The following is a 12,723-nucleotide window of genomic DNA, read 5'->3' as shown; positions in this document are numbered from 1 at the left end:
AATCCAGCGCAGAGGCTGAGCCAGAATCGTCCAGTGATGCAAACAAGATTTGATTAAGATTCAGATCACGTAATTCACGCAGCACGTGCTCTTCTGCAGCTAGATCAAGGGCCAGCTCTACAGCTAGCAGTTCCTCCCACTGCTTTCAGGGCAACTAAGATAGTTACACCCCCTGAGGATACATGCCATGATTTTTTTATTTGCAAAGTCCAGCATGTGCCACAACGATGTGAGCAGCAGGGCACAGGATGCTCTCTGCAGCAGAGATGTCAGACAGTCTCAGGCCTTTTCACAAACGGGGGAAAACACCATCCTAGAGAGTGACAGTCACTTTGAAAGCAACCCAAACCATTCCCTGCTTCTTCCCTTGTCTGTCCAGTGGGTGGGAAGGAAGGAGGAGAGGAGAGAGTTACAGCTCTCCAGGGCACGTTGAAATTGTATGCTCTTCTTTCCTTCTTCTCTCCCTCTTCTCGGAAGGGTCTTGGAGTGTGACTTGCCCGCAGAGGTGCAAACATATACACTGAAGGTGTTCAGCTTGTTATCCTGCAAGGAAACTATTGTTATTAGCAAAGAGGTGGTTAAACAACAAAACCATCTCTTGGAAGCCTCCTTTCATGCTCAGCTCAATTTGCTAACACTTTCATTCCTAGCGAAGAGCTTGTGCGAACAGAGACTGCCGCTGATGGAGGAGGAGAGAAACCGAGCTAAACTGCACTTTCTGCTGCTGTCACTAAGAATCAAAAAACAAAAGTAGAGTAAAAATAACAGGCTGGCCTCAATGCACTATCCTTGAGATCCTTGGATTAAAAAGGAAGTATTATTATCAGCATCGTTATTACCTTCCTGTTATTTCCTTACAGAGCTGAAGCACACGGCACCTGAATGCCACCAGCCCCCCTGAGTCAGTGTCCCAAACCCTGAAGTCCCAACTGAGCTCTGGCCCAGGTCCTTCTCAGCCCTTCATTGCCTTCCAGATGCTCTGCTTGGATCCAGTGCCAGCACTGCAGAGAATAGCAGGCAGCTCTCTGCATCTCACAGCATGTGTCCATGAAAAGGCAAAGAGCTTGTGAGCTCAAACACCCACGCTTCCCCGGGCTGCCCAGCTTCAGACCGCCCATATGTTGAGAAAAGGTTGGAGAATGGGTGGGAAGCCTGAGCTCCAACAGACGGATGCACGTTCAACTATCCTGAAGGATGGAAAGTCTGTGGCTCTGAGGTTTTGGTCCCAGTCCCATACTGGGTGTAGCTGTGAAAGCAAAACAATGTTCCCTAAAGTAGGCATGATTAGGCTTTCTCCATAAACTTTATTTATGGAGGGCAGGGCCGTGTGAGTGAAAAGCTGGGGAGAATTTCCATTCTGCCTGAATGACTCGCAAGCCATAGATTAGGTGAAGTTTAGTGACTGGGAATCCTGCCCAGACTCAGTCTTAGCGAAGGAATTAGCAGACTGGTTTAATGGATCAATCTTTTAACTCCACCCCACAATGTAACGGCAGAGATGTGAAATTTGGACGTGGTTATGTATGTCTCACAGAGATTTTCTACAGATTTGTGTCCGACTTGCGCACCCCCATGTGAAAACAAGCTACCTCCCCCTGCCCACGGCAACCTGGCAGAATATTGTAACAGAATAATCCAACATGTGAAAAATCCTGCTTCCTAAATCTCTACCATTTTCTCACTCCAAGAAGTATATTTTTGCAATTATCACGCTGCCGTGCTGAGCAGCTAAACAAGGACGCAAGTTCAGTTTTGTCTCAGTTCACTGCTTAATAGCTGTAGCAATTTATATATATATATATATATTACAGTCTTCCCAAACGGTTTCTCCTGAGGGGGCAGGCAATAGTTGGTGCATACTCTTTGCTTTAGGTGGATTTTTTTTCGCTATTTGCAGAAAACAATAATACAGAACAGACAAAAAAATGAAATGAAGAAAATAGGGAAAAACAGCAATCGTTCTGGAAGGGATGAAAGCAAGCCATTGATCCAATATGCTCTGCCATTTGATACAGAAAATGCTCACCTCTGAGCGTAGCCTGAGACCTCTCAACAAAGCTCCGATGCCCCGGTGCACTGGATGATTACCCACAGCTTGTGTAAGTCTGTGGGAATGGATCTACCAACCCGGATGGCTTTGGTTCAGCCTTTAGTCATGCACGTAGATGACTGAAAATTTGAAAAAAAAATATTCACACAAAAGAAAGGGTGCGAAAGGCAAGAGGGGGAGGAATGTTTCTTGCACTAACATTTCTGAATAACCATTTCTGCTGCAGTTCCCACTAAAGCCAGGGCAGTGAGAGCTGGTTTAGGGAAGCCTCTCCTCAGGGTGGCACTGAAGCATGTTTGTTCACTTGTAATTGAGCATGTCCTTAAATATGTCCGTTAATTAGGGACAAAATGCTTAAAGCAGTTTGGATCCTACAGCTGCCTGGGGTGTTGTATGGAGGGGGAGTGAAAACTTCAGGCAAGTCCACGTGCAGCTGAGCTCCATCTTATGGTGACTTATCATGGGAAAACCTTGGAGAAAACGTGAACAGCAGCTGAGATAAAATGCCTTTGATCCTCTTGGAGACCAACAGAGCATGCAGCGAATATGGCTGTGGCCTGCTGCAGCCAGCTCCCACCGACGTCTATTGGGGAAGCCAACATTGGTATCCCCTATGTCACCCTGGAGACTGGAGAAGGCAGGCACCAAAATTGTCATTTAGGGACCACACTCTACAAGCAGCAAAACCCCTAAAAAATGACTTTAAGCGCCATGGAGGTGGCCATTAGGTGCTACCTGCACTGAGCATCTTGCTCTTGGTGCTCTACCGCTGGTCTCCAGGGAAGCTGGGGCCCCTGTGATCCCAGATCCAAGGGTGTTGCTGGAGCTGCCCAGGCTCCCAGGGCACAGAGCATCTCAATGATCTACCCAGCAAAAAAATCTGATTTTGAAAATGAGGCCTGTGGTGTTGTGTTTAATGCAGGAGTGATATCCAGTGACAGACCACCTGAGAAAAGCTGTGGAGGTGAAGGGAAATTATAGTCCTTCATTTACACAATTTTCTTGCAGTTGATTAGCGTGGGGGTAGAGGAAAGCAAAGACGAATGCTCTCTTTCTCTCCCCCACGCACCCGCCCCGATCACCCCTAGCTCGTTATGAACTGCATCCTCGCAAGCGCTGCTTAAGCAAAATTGTGTTCCCATGGTTACACTGAGGATTTTCTGCCGAGGGCTGCACGTGATGCGAGCGGCGAGGGTGACTCGGCTGATATGTTAAACACGAAGCGGAGTCCCCTTCCAGACCCAAGGATGCACCGGCTGCGTGCTAGCAGCGTGCACCCCCGGGGAGCTGACCTCTCCGGTGCACTCGGGGCGGTGAATCGCTGCAGTGGCCGGGCAGGGCTTGTGTATTTTGAGCAACCATTTCCACGGTGTGGATAAGGGCATATCTTCCCCTGTGCCACCACAGGCTTCACCTGCAGGTTGCTCTGGCCGCAGCACCAAGCACCCTCTGCTCACTCCTTCCAGGGTGGCTGCAGCCCCGATTTTAAACTGAGATGCAGTGGGAAAACAGAGAACATATGTCCCTCAAAAAAAAACCCACCCCCAAAAAAGCAGCCAGAGCTGACTCTGTGGGTTATGGTACGTACCAAGCACCCTGGTGGGCCGAGCAAATTCAATAATGTGAGAAGTGCAAGCAGGGCAGGCATCTTGCCAAATGACAAAGAGATGCTGTCTGTTATGAAACACGAGCAGGAATCCAAGTCGAGACCTGAGAAGGATATCGCTGGTTCATATCACCGCTGCTGGAAGGAGGGAGAAATTTCAAGTCCCACGTGAAAGGTGGTTCCTCAGTACGGCGGGGCAGCACACAACGCTGCCCACCAAGCAATGCCCAGTGAGGGAGCAAGGCAGCCCATGTGATTCCCTGCTCCTAAAGCCAGGATGTGTTCACATGGAATATATTCTGCATGTTGAACTACTTCAGAAATTATTATTTTCCTATAAAAGTGGGAATAACATGTTTATATAAAAATAATCTGGAGTTTTGCTTTTCCTGGGTATTTGTGGCAAGAATAATAGTAATAATCAGAAATAGGGCTGGAAAGAAATTCAAGGAATTACTTAGTCCATCATTCTTCCCAAAGCAGACCCAACCCTACGTACATACTTCTTGTCAAATGTCCCCACATGTTTTTAAGGGTCTCCAGTGGTGCATATGCATGATGGTCCACAGAAAATCTATTCCATTCTTTTTTTAAATTCAAGTTCATCTTTTTTGAAAGGCTTTTGTATCACATTGGTCACCAAATCGCTATTATATACAGAAGGAGTCCTCCTACTCCTGGAACATTAAAACTTTCTCCAATGTCATCTGGTGGCAGGCAGTGTGGGAAACAGCTTGTATTCACTGCATACTAAATCTTGTTTCTCAGTCTTCACTCCTCCTGATAGAAAAGCTACTGAGAGCCTGCTCTGGGAATGATAATTAGTCTGTTGATTAATCATCAATGCTCAATGATACGGTGTCATTCCTCGTGCTTTTGGGTTTGGAGAGAGCTGTCCCCCTCAGCAGAAGGAAGCTCGGGATGGTGCTACATCAGCTGAGCACCTGGAGAAAGGCTCCAGACACAGGCAGGTCTGCAGGTATGCTGTGAGACCATCACCCACCCATGCTGGCTCTCACCAAAACCAGGGCAGAACCACCAGCCCACTGCTCTGCACAGTGAGCCCGCAGTCCTCACTTGGCTCTACCCCTCATGCCAATAAAACATTTTTACATTTCCAGGGCAATTCTGTTGGTTTCCACCCCCTTGAAAGCACTGTCTTTGTTAATACAAGTTGTGAATTTATTTCATTTTCTCCAGGAGCTCCCACACTATCAAGATCAAATTTAAGGTGTTAATTAAATGGAATGTATAACACTTTACAGCCCAACAGACAACAATTTGGGCTAATGGCAATGGCTGGAGGTGGGTTACAGCCGTGGGCAGGGAAGGCTCCGATTGCCCCCTGTTGGCCTCCTGCTAACCAATATTCCCGTTTTCCGATATATTCTCCCACTCCCTGGCCGTCAATAATTATTTGAATACACCTCACTGACAGCACATATTCAATTTAAAGGCTTTACTTGTCAGCTTATACATGCTTATCTGCAAAAATAATTCTCCATGTTTACGGTTTTCAGTTCCTCAGCCTCCCAGATGTCTTTAAGTTCAACTTTATTTTGCTATTGTCTTAATTCAACAGCTGCAGAGGAAGACACAGCAACTTCCAGGTTAACTAGTTGATGGGTTTTAGCCAAACATCATTACCTGTTCATGGTTGACCATAAACGCATTTGAGGCGACAGCGAACGTGCCAGGTCAGAGTCTCTGCACGATGACAACCTGTCTGCAGCAAAATCCAACTGCAAATACCTATTAGAAAAATCCCAGAGTACCCCAAAAGTGCCCCTGCACTGCCCTGGTCTGTGCACCTTGTACGCCAACATAAAAATTTTTTTTAAACTAATTTTTTGTTCAGGAATTCTCACATAATAGTGGATAACAGAGTTTTCCTGATAACTGGAGGGCTTCTGTTTTCTATAAGCTTGTATTAAAAATTGAGCTGATTGATCGGATGGAATAAGATCTCTTCCAGGTATGAACTGTCCAAAAGCAGCATCAGATTTTCCAAACTGACTTACCATCAGTCTGAATATTTTTCATGACAGTTGGAGCTGTTCATAAGGAATTTGGTATCTGATACTGGAAATGCAGACCTTGTTCATTAATTTGGACAAGATATATAGATGGTGACGTCTTATTTTGGCCACTCTTATTGAAAAAGTTTCCATTGTGCGTATTTATATTTAAAAGTTCAAAATGTCTTTCTACGCACATTCTTTGCCACTGACCTCTAATTCCCTGCTTATGCAAAAGTCTTTGCAAACAAACTGATCTGTTATAATCTCCTCAGAACAACATACAAGATGGGTGCAAACACCAGCGAAGCCGATCCAGGGTTTTATTTACTTATTTACAGATAACTTGTTGAGGGATTCTCCCTGCTTCAGTTAACAGCTGTTTTGCTTTTTCTGCGGCAAAATCATCAATCCACCTCCGTTCCTGTCGTGGTGGAATGGAAAACCCAGCAGTGAAATGGGGGATAAAGTCAAGCAAATGCATTAAAGTAGTGCACACTGTTTGCTGCCTAAAGCTACACAGTCCAGCCCGTATTTCAAATAACATTCAGTTTTAGTTCAGTTTGTAAGTATGAACAGCTATACTGCTGTATTAAAATTAAATGATAAGTGTTGAAATAATTTCCATCAGTGTCCAGACCCAGCACCTTTTTATCCTTATAGTCCCTCACCACATCATCATACTCTTGTGTCCCACATGGAATAGAACAGGTTAATTTTTCCAAGGCTGAATCATCACAGAATTCATCTATAACAGCCCATGCAGAATAAAAAGCTAGAGATGCATTTAAATACCCCAAAGTAATTTGGTTAGTCAATGAACCACAGTATCTTCTCCCCACTCACCGGTTCACTTGGCACCCATCACTTTTATTTTGTATCAGATACCCATTGCCTGGAGCGATAACAGATACGTGATCCAAAGAAAGGAGCATCCCATTGAATTGCTGGCACACAGCATAACACTGTCATTATGCAGCATTGCGGTGCAAGCCAAAATACCCGGTTTTAATGTGTTCCCTGCAAAGAAACAATGGTACCCACAACTCTGCTACATAATCTCAGCAAGTTATTAAAACTGGTAACACTCTTGATTTGGCTTCATCCTGAGTGAGCTAACATGGGTTGGTCTTAGTTTTAAACACCTAATTCCACAGATACAGATTATGTTGACACCTTTTTTCTTTTCTTGCAGAATAACATTTTTAAAGTCGAAATCAAGTTTTCAGAGTTTCACAGCACAGAAACTGAGCGCACAGTCCTTACTCCTGAAAATGCATACTGTAAAGCTGACAGTTTAAGAAGAGGTGAAAATTGGATAAATTACTTGGAAAGAGGGCACAAATGTAACAGAACACCTTTTCACTTGCAGCCGTGGGCACCAAATGTACCCAGGGAACTCTGTTTCCTTTACTGCCGTGGCCACAGCTCTTTCCTACGGCTCCAAGCTGAATTACGTTTCCCTCACATCTCCTTCCAGCAGCTGTCTCGCTATTCTCTGCTCATCCTCACCCTGAGCCTGTTCTCTTGAGACAAGGTGTTTAGTGCAGTGCACAGCAAGAACATAGCACAGCATAACGGTTAAATAACTACAAATATTTCTACCATATTTTTCTTAGCAAAAACTTGCAGTCTGCCTGACACTCGCTTACTCCAAGCTATGGCAACCCTATCCCACCGTGTCCCTTCTGGCACGTGCCATCCAGGGAGCCCCAGCAGATGGCAATTAATTTTATTCCACCATATACTCCAGGAACACAGATGCTCAGAGGAATTCGGAGCAATCCAGCACCAAAACTCTGTTCAAAGGGAACTACCTGTCTCTGAACAAAGGCTGAAGTCACGGAGTCTTACAGCTTGCTTAAGTCCCTCCACCCAGAAAATCTTTAAATCCAGCATTACTGTGCCAAGCCTATCACTGAGGAGTTAAAGCCTGCTCACAGGTAGCTCTAGGCAGTAAAAGCTGCTGTGCAGAGTCATGGGCCCTGCACCTAATTATATATATAGGATTTCTCCTTTGTGTAGGTGTTTCTGTAACCTGCTGGTCAGAGTGAGTCCTGTGAAAGGATTCAAATGATGCTTCGGGGGTAAAGCACAGAGCAACCATGGTGGATGCCCAGACAAACCACCCTGGGAAGGATAGAGCAAGACGCTGCAATAGCAAAGTTGCTTTTTGGGGCTATTGCACTTGCAACACAGTGGGGACGGCCACCAAGGTGAAATCAGTCCTTATGGTGGAGGTCCTGCGGGGTGCGTGGAAGGTGACCAAATGGCCTTTGCTTCTCTTTCAGGACCTCTAGCACTTTCAGGTGAAAGGGAAAAAAACAGGAATATCACAGCTTATATCTCCAACCTGAGGAGAATATAAGAAAACCAGAGATGACTTAGCAAAAAATGCTCATACAAATAGTCAGTGGGGGCTGCCCTGGGATCCTGCAGCAACCTGGTGTCTCAGCAGGCACACCAAGTGCTAATCTTGTGCTGCAAACCTCCAAGCAACAAAACCAGCCAGTGCTCCAGCACAAAATATATATATATATATACATATATATATATATATATATCTATCTCAAAGCTGAGGTTCAGGGTTTCAGCTTTCATTCAGACACGTCCAAACTGTTTTGGTTTGCTGATTCCTGGCTTACCCAACAGGTAAAGTTTAAAGGTTAAGTGAAACAGCAACAAAATCAAAGCCAAGGAAGATTCTCATTCATTTTTGAACAGGGTGAGGGAGCACTAGCTTGCACCAGCTCTCCGGAAAGGGAATAATTGTAAATAAACAGCCTCCACACCTTCCTCCCACACGTGCAGGCAAACACACTCTAAGCCGCTATCTTATTTTATTCAGCTCCAACAGCTCCCAATATTAAAGATAATTAACCCTTTTTATTATTTTCAAGATATGGCATGCTTAAATTTTGCTCTTATATCCTTATACCCTGAGGCTTCTCGCTCAGGCCAATTAACCACGTAGGACAGGGAGGGAAGCAGGAAAGAAAAGCTGTCATTACAGAATTATACTTGGTCAGCCCATTGCATGGGGACACGTAGGATAAACTGGGGGACCAACACTGCACCTTCAATGTGTGCAGAACCAGCACCAACACAGTGTCCTCCTGCAGACAGCAGCCACTTGCGAGCACCTGAGCAACCTCCTATGGACTCGGGCACCAACATATTTATCCCTACTGAGCACTGAACACTTCTGTTAATGTAACATTCATTTGAACCCTAAAATCCCCGCTCCTGACAATCAACATTGCCTATTTAGGTTACTTTAACCCAAAATAAGCCCTATGGCAATGACCAGTTCTGGGGAATAAAGCAAGCATAACTGTTTTCCACCTAAGCTCAGCAGAAACTGTATCTCAGCATTTAATCTCTTTCTTCATCACTGGTATTGTTCGGAGAGCTGGGAACACAGAGTCAATGCAGATTTAGGAACTATCAAGGGGGTTTAAAGATATAAAAGCCTGATATAGGCTCAGAGATTTTCCATACAGAACTACTATTCAGGCTCCCAAAAGAAGATATACATGTATGCATGTATATACATATATGCACGTACATATATATGTATATATACACATAAAAACATGCCATGGGCAGGGTACCTGGACACCACTGCACAGCAAAAATAAGTTATTCCAGCAGCCCTGGTGAAGGCTCCAGAAGGCTCCAGCTTTGCAGAGCTGGCAGACGGGTCTGAGCTCATGGCAGCTCCTCTGGCCGTGGCAGTGGGCATGAGAGGGGGCTGTTTCAAGCTCCCACAGCCCTCTCCCCTGCAAGAGAGAAGCGAACAGCTGCCAACCTCTGGAAAACTCTCCTCCGAGGCCCTGGGTGCACCCTGGAGCTGGCAACTCCCTGGCCATCGAAACCAGTGCTCCTGCACAGGGCCCGACCGAGAAACAGCATCACCGGCCGACAAGCTGTGAATTTCCCTGCACCACACAGCTGTCCTTTTGGAGCAGAGAATTTCAGTTTATTTCTCATGTGGGTGTTTTTTTCCACTTCTGCAGCCACAGCAAGGACACTGACTTGGCTGCAGCGCTGCGGTGTGTGAGCGAGCACGGCCAGGAGCTGAGACGGGGCTGGGGACTAGAAAGTGCTGAGCCAGGGTTTCACCCCCTCGCTGCCACGCGCTGCTGGGGCCAGCCTCTCCACAGGCTAGGGGAAACGCTCGGCTGCTCTTATGAAACAGCGTCCGAAAATGGGTTTGTTCCACAGTGAAATTATGACAGCCTTGACCTGCTTTGCAGTCATCCCGGCTCTCTGCCAGGCTGGTGAATCAAGTGATGCTTAACTGCCAAATCCACCAAACATCAAAGGAAATGAAGCTGTTCCCATGGGACTCGTTTTGCTCTCTGGCCACAGAAATGTTGCATCAGAGCTTCCCTGTGAAAAGCCAGGCAGCAAGGTGCAGCGGGACCCCCGGCAGCTCCTCGGTGGGGCTGGCCGCCTCAGCCAAACAGGGCTTTATCTTCTCTGTGGTACAAACCAACATGTCTCAAAATGATTGTGTAAAATCCCTTGCAAACATAAGAATGAATAAAAGGAGAGGTAAAAATAGCTAAGGAAAGGAAAAAGGTAGTAAAAGAATTAGGGCCTTTTGCGAATGGTTTGTATTTCCAAAGAAATTCCTTACTGGCTGCCAGCTGTCTGAGCCCTGAAACTTGGCATAACTACAACAGACACTGAATTTGATACAGACATTTGGTTCCCCATATTAATCATGTAGAGTAGAAATGGAATACATCACTTATGTGTTTGCCTCATCAGCTAAGGCTTTATTCCCATTAGACTTAATGGAAACCTTCCCTTGACTTTCCTTGTGGCCAAGATTTCAGCTCCAGAGCACACCTCCAAGGAGGGGGAGGAAACCCCCATGCACCTGTATCCCACCACCTCTCAGAGAAATTCAGACAGTGCAGGCTTATCTCTTGCATAGTCGGGACTAAAGTGGGCTGCTCTTTTATCTTTTGCAGAGGAAAGAAACCCCAAAAGATCAAAGGAAAAGAACATCAGAAGCAATGAGCTGCCTGTGCCGAAGGGAAGAGCAAGTGGGTAGAGGGAGACCTGGGGAGCTAAGGAGCTGAGGGACAGCTGGTGCAGCCTGGGCAGTCAGGACACCCCTCTCCAGGGCAGCGTTTGCTGGACTGGATTGTGTCAAGTGAAGCAAAATGGTCCCATGTGACCTTAAAAGACATTAAAACGTCAATGCACATCTTTGTGGTACAGCGAGAAAGCTTTGAAGTACCATCAGACTTGCCCATGGTGCAAAAGGCAGGAGGGGAAGAAGAGGTGATTCATTGCAGTATCTCTCCTTTCTCCTTCAAACACCAAACACCCACACAATTACTCTAAAACCATAACACATCGGGGGGTTAGTATTATAATACGTGCCTTATGCCAGTATTGTTCTAGAAATGCCTTTTTCTTTCTTTCAGCTGCTCCCACAGGGCAGTAAGCACAATACATGTGCATGCATCTGGTGTGCCACAGACATCACAAAATGAGTCAGGTCCTCAGCCGGTATTATTCAGCTTGGCTGTCCTGATGGTTTTAATTTTATTATTTTTTTTTAATTTCTGTGCCTCCTTCCAAACATTCTCCCCTCTCACATTCTGTATGCAACAATAGCACCATAATACATAATTGTATCATAAGCATCTCTGCAGTCCCTCGCAAAAGAAAAATAGATTTGTCAGACGTTGCTGACAAAGCGGCTGTGTCTGGGTGGCATTTTGCTTAACAATTCCTGACATCAGATTCCAAATCGTGCCTTCACTTTCCTATATAAAATGAGCTTCTCCGTCAATTCTGGTTATCTAATATACTAATCCTGGAAATATGCTTTTGAATATCTTTATGTTGGGAGTGGATTCTCAGGTTATTCATGGCTGATGCATGAATGCAACTCCCTTCCTCTGCCCTCACAAGTCTCCACATCACGTCATTCCCCCTGCACCACCGATCATTTTGTCCCGTTAGTGTTCCTACAGTTCACTTGCCTGCTGGATAGAAACCCTCTTCTGATTTCCAGAAATGTAAAACTTTTGCTAGAACTATTAATTCCACATATAAAAGAGGGTATTTTGCTTAAATTTTTTGCCATTGTTCTGGGGAGAAAAAGCAGTTACATTTTGTCCTCCACCTATTTAAAAGGTCCACTGATGATCTAAGTTGGTGGAGTTGGTTTCATGTTGCATTTCCGTACCTGGTGGTAGACATTACCTCGTTTTTCTGACTCAGAGACCTGCATACGGCTATGCTGCTGCAAAGCCCTCATGTGATTTCCAAGTCTGCGTCAATCATACTGAACAAAACAATCTGATTCTTGCAAAATGTTATGTTTTGCTCCATTACAATGCAACCCAACACAAAAATTATCATACCAAGTCAGACCAAGGGTCATTCTAGCTCAAATCCACTGTCTTAACTGCAGCCCAGGAGAGAACAAAAGTACAAGGAAAGCTTGTTTGCCTCAACAGATTGTCCTTCCTTCCAAACATCTGCAATGCAAGGACTTTCTAGAGGTTATATGTGAAGCGTTAGCATCAAAAACACCCTGTAAAAGTAGTGCCACATTTCAACTGCATGGAAAGTGTCTATTTCATTTGATGCTCTCCAGTTCCTGCATTAGGGGAAACAGTAAACGATTATCTGCTGCTCACCTTCTTTATACTGCTCCACAGCTTCCCTGCTACCAGAGTCTGCAAAGGAACGCCAGAAGAGCACTGATAGAGACAGTCTTATGACAAAGTTGCCATATAGCTTTATGACAAAGTCTTATGACAGAGTATCTCATGACAAAGTTGTGGTAACTACTTTCAGTGTGGCCATTTGTCACCCTCTAGAGGTGGCCGAGCAACAAAAGGATTGATGCAGCCCAGCCGCTGGACTCTCCCTCCACCTCCGGCTGTTGACAGCCAAGGATGCTAGGTTTGGTCTCCTGGTCCTGCCACCCATGTCATTGCAGGGCATCGTACACAAAGATCTGCTTTCCAGACTCCACACGACAAATACCTGAGAGACTCGAAACAGGCTAT

General features: G+C 45.5%; 1 long non-coding RNA gene across 2 annotated transcripts in view; it reads right to left on the bottom strand.

Annotated features, from left to right (window-relative positions):
• LOC140654508 (uncharacterized) overlaps nucleotides 1–12,412 on the bottom strand; it is a 57,614-nt gene extending 45,202 nt beyond the window's left edge. For both annotated transcript variants that reach the window (XR_012043429.1, XR_012043428.1), the window contains exon 1: nucleotides 12,349–12,412. This is a non-coding gene — a long non-coding RNA (uncharacterized lncRNA). The remainder of the gene's footprint in view (nucleotides 1–12,348) is intronic.
• Nucleotides 12,413–12,723: the final 311 nt, after the last annotated feature.

This window comes from Ciconia boyciana, chromosome 7 (assembly GCF_034638445.1).
Source record: "Ciconia boyciana chromosome 7, ASM3463844v1, whole genome shotgun sequence".
In the NCBI taxonomy this organism is placed as follows: Eukaryota; Metazoa; Chordata; class Aves; order Ciconiiformes; family Ciconiidae; genus Ciconia; species Ciconia boyciana.
The sequence above is the reverse complement of the archived record's forward strand: the minus strand, read 5'-3'. Positions and strand labels throughout refer to the sequence as shown.